Consider the following 4,751-nt stretch of genomic DNA (forward strand, 5'->3'; position numbering starts at 1 on the left):
TGGTAATTTCCTCACAACATTTCAGATGTTTATATGAAGTTTTATCAAATTTCCATGGTTTACAGACTCTACAGACACTTTTGACATGTTTGTGGCACTACCATCTGCAACAATTCTTTTTCTGCCTTTTCTTCTAAAATCTATTTATATGTTTATTATCATAGCAAATGGCAGTTCTGAGCATGACATAACGTGCCACTTTATTTGAATACAGGAACAGTCCAGAAAATTTACAATGAAGTATGAGGTTCAAGGCAACAAGAAAATAAAGGTAGACAGAGCCACACGGTAGTACTGTGTCATCACTGGCCCAAGCAAAACTCTTGCTGGCTGTTACCACACATCCTCACTATTCACTGAGTCAGCTGAGACTTGTACATCTCCTGAGCACTAACGTTGAAAGGAGAAATATATAGGTAAGTCCACGGTTAATAGTTAGCAATGAAATCTGAGCATCCATCAGGGAATGCTGCTCTTAAGTGTTACGAAATGATAATGTAACCTCAATTCCAAAGATTAGTTAAGAAGAGCAGAATGAGTCTTCATAAAACAGGAGCATAGACTTACACGTCGTGGCTGTTGGTCTGTTCCTTTACTTGAAGCTGTTACTGTACAATAGAGAATCACACCTAAATCAGCTTTCCTCTGATTAAAACCTTACTCAGTTTTACAGCCCCCTTGTGTAAATTTTGTTAATCCAGGAGTGGGACAGGCTCAAGAGTTCTGTGTAAAGGGGATGGTTCAGTAGATGGCACTCTGCCTCTGAGTCAGGATGAGCAAATACCTCAGCTGAGGGATTTAATGCAGGGAGAGCAACTTACTTTATACACTACAGAAATTATAATAAATGCAAACAAAGCTCTGCCTAACTATGTAATGCAGAGACCCCGGGCAATTTTTCACAAAACTTGATCTCTCAAGTCCTGGCATCAGGTTCCCTCCCTGTTTAAATGATTATAGTCACTTTCTGTTTAATCTGAATTTCTCCGGAAATCTTAACAGTGAATATCTATATATACACACATATATTTTTTATTTATTTATTTTTAAGAGCTTAGTAGTAATGTAATTTACACATATCAGAATCTGAGTTTAGAACTGTTTTGCTTGCTCGGCTATTTTTTTCTAATTCATGATTTTCTTTTGCTATTCTGTCAATGGTAAATCCAGTTCAAGAACTTAATACCTTTGGTTTGCTGGTTTGTTTTGTTTTGTTTTTTGTTATTTTGGAGCCACAACATTTCATAGATCCAGTTTTTCCTAGCAGTCGCACTGAGTTAGTGCAAGTGAGGAGACCTTAACCTCAGGCACAGAGACAATAAAGACCTGCTAGGCACTAGGGGAGCCATGACCTTTTAAATCAAATATGCTGCTAATGAAGCAGCAGTAGTACAAAGCCAAGATCTTACAGCTTTCTGAATTGTACAGCGTTTTCCACAGTCCCAGAGAGAAGGGAGAGAAAAGAGAGTGAAAGAAACATGTACAAGACAGAGATTGCAATAAAAAATTACCTGGGCCAAATTCATAAAATTCAAATTAAGTTAGTTGAAATTTTAAAGTTTTGTATTCTTGAGTATTGTAAGTATATTCTTTAAATTTACTGCTTTTTAAGCACTCCTCTTTTATCTATTTTCTGTCTAGCAACTATATCTAGTATCTATTTTCTTATTTAACTAGCACACTTTTCTCCATCCTTGCTTCTCTCCTTGCTCCCTCAGAATCCTTTTTCCACAGATAGATTACAATCACAGTGAAGTGGTAACAGTATTTCTAAGATTTGGAGCCTGGACTGTCATTTTCTTCCTTTAAGAGGGAAGCATTTGCTAGCATAGCTCAAATAAAGTTGTTGGTCCCTGTTTTTTCCAGTATTCGTGTCAGTCTGAGGGAAGTGCTGTGTAATGTTTGAAAGAAGAGTATAAAAGAGTATTTGCATACATCCCCCCAGTGAAAGTCATTTTTGAGCTATTGAAGATGTACCATTGGAAACCAGATAAAGGCAGCAAAATGAGTGCATTCTACATGAGTGAAATGGTGGATGAGTTTAGTGATGGATAAATGTGGTTTTAGATTTTTCTTTCATAATTCGAAAGAAAACTGACCTGCCGGGGATATCAGATGCTTAAGGGACTGTGCCCAAAACCAGTGTTTTCTGTCCCCTGCAGAGTAACTGCCCACCGGGTAAAATGTTGGCCCAATGGGAGCACTCTGTTGAAAGTGCCATTTAGTTACAGCATTCATCTGTTGTTCGTCAAACAGATTAAACCTTCCAAATGCAGTTTAAACAGAATTCCAACTAGTCTTCAAACAGTAAGGTTACTGACTAAAAGACTGTTTTGCACACGAGTGAATGGAGGTAGGTTGGAGAGACTTGTTTTTAGCAATTTACAAAAGGAACTGTTGTTTTGTTTTGGTTTGGTTTGGTTTTCTCTCCTTTGGAAAAAGAATCAGGAGGTGGGCAGTGGGGCTTCTACTCCTTGGAACATAATTTTTACATGAGTAAAAGCAAAATGGTTTAACGCTGCCGTGGCACTACTATTTTTTTCCCTTCTACTTCTGTAATCTTGAGCTGATATTTGTTCAATCAGATAAAGAATCATATGTAGGTCATGCAACTGATCAAAAACATTAGGTTTCTGATTGCAACCTAAGCGTTTACAACAGCCACTGTGATTTTAAAGGAGGCTTGAAGGCTCACAAACTAGCCTTCTGAACTTGCTTTCAAGTAGTGGTTTCAAATCAAAGACAAACAATTTCCTGACTGAATCATCAGACTTAAGTATCGGTGTACCCGAGTTTTATGCCTTTAGGCAAATAGTAGCCTAATTTTCAGGTCTGTTGAGTTCCTTTAACTCCCATTAATTTTAAATGGAGTTACAAGAGCTCAGCTGCTCTGAAACTTATTCTTAAACCTTTTTATGACTATCTTCCTTAGAGACACATTGGAAAGCTGTTTTAATGTTTGTAATACATTTTGAAATGCTTAGTAAGGATATAGTACGGAAACGCAGTCATTGCTAACAAGTGTCTTGTTAAAGCAGTCCTATCTTCTTCTCATCTCAGAGCAGTACAGTTCAAGTTACCTGAAAATAACTCGTAACAATTCAACCACACTGTTCTGTAGACAGGACAGAGCAGGACACAGAAGGCATCTGTGATGGGTTCCCAGGGATCTGCCACCTCACTGCTTTTAGGATGGAAGCCCAAGGGTGAACGATCTTAAGCAAAACCTGAAAAGCAAGTGCTGGCAGAAGGCGAACCTAAAAGTCACACAGGTTCCCCACAGTTTAGAAGGTTCCCACTGAAAGAGTCCATAAGACATGCTGTGAAAATAGGCATATTAGCCTGGCTGTTTAGGTTTAAGAAGCAGGACAGAGATCAGAAGTCACTGGGCTTGCAAAGCTGGTCAAGGAAGTAGCCAGAAGAACCAAAGTCTTGATTCTTTGTAATGGATTGCACATCAGAGAGAGGTCTCACACCTGCTGGGTTATGGGGATAGGTGGGCTTATCTGTGCTGTGTAGTATTTGTATTTAGGGAAACTACACCCTGTGTTAGTAACAGAAGAAGTAGCAGTAAGGAGGCAGACTGGGGTGGGTCTGGGTGGGCTGCTCACTACTGTTTGGAGAAGGGGGTAGAACAAGAGGTTGGATTTTCAATCATGATTTATTTAGAAACTTAAGATCCACTAAAGGACAACGAGACTAAAACTTCCCACTAAGTGTACCAGATGCAATGGTTAGAATAAATCTACCAAATCTGTGGATAAAGAGAAGTTAACAGAAGTGATCAACATTCATCAGACCAATACCTGCTGGTTTCCCAATGAAGGTAATCTTGAAATCAAAGCAGATTTCACTCAAAAACTTCAAGAACGTTACAAATTAATTAGGGCATTTGTAAAACTGTTCAGCCAAGGGTGGGCACGTGCACCAGACTGGTAAAGTATTCAAAAGAATGGGGTAAAAGGAGAACAGCTCCTTTATCTTCCTTTTTCTGCACAAAAAGTTGCAGATGACTTTTACAGGCAGGACTGCAACATCACCCCATCATCAGCCACTCCACTTCCTTTCCCAGCCCACTCCGAGGGATTTGCTCAACAAGAGAAAAACATCATTCTAAATTCATTTGGCCACTGTATTTTTTTTTCTCACTCTTGCTGATTTGCAGTCTCACTCGACTGAGTTGTGAGCTGTTTGCCCAACGGGGCTTTTGTTCTGGTCTACCAATAACTGGAAAAACCTGTTAGCGTGCAGGCTTTTTTTTTTGGTTGGTTGGTTTTGATCTTCCTCTCCCATTGGCAGCTACGGCTTGTACACATGCAGACAAGGTGGTGCCTGCTTTTCATGTGGAAGGCTGCCTTGCAGAATCTGAAGGTGTTTTTTTCATTGCTCCGTAGCCTTTCCAGCCTCACGAAAGCTCTGCTGGATACTCCAGGAGTTCAAGTCTGCTTGTTCTCCACGGAATGAACTTAGGTCATTATTTTATTTTTCTTCAAGCAAAGGGAGGGTGTTTGAGTATGGCTCAGGTCCGGCCTTTGGAATAATATTTTGTAGGCTCCGGGAGATCTACAGAAGCCAGCCCTGTGGTGCAATGTAGCTGCTTGGATGCAGAAGCTTGTCTCCTTTACAGCAGCTGCACACAGGGTAGGGTTGACATCTGTAACACCAGACAGCAAGTTAGTGCAAAGCGTGGACAAGCTGGGAAGAAACTCGTTGCTCCATCTCTTTCCTTTTCATCTTGCTTTGGAAGGAGA

The sequence above is a fragment of the Cygnus atratus genome, chromosome 3, assembly GCF_013377495.2.
Source record: "Cygnus atratus isolate AKBS03 ecotype Queensland, Australia chromosome 3, CAtr_DNAZoo_HiC_assembly, whole genome shotgun sequence".
Lineage (NCBI taxonomy): Eukaryota > Metazoa > Chordata > Aves > Anseriformes > Anatidae > Cygnus > Cygnus atratus.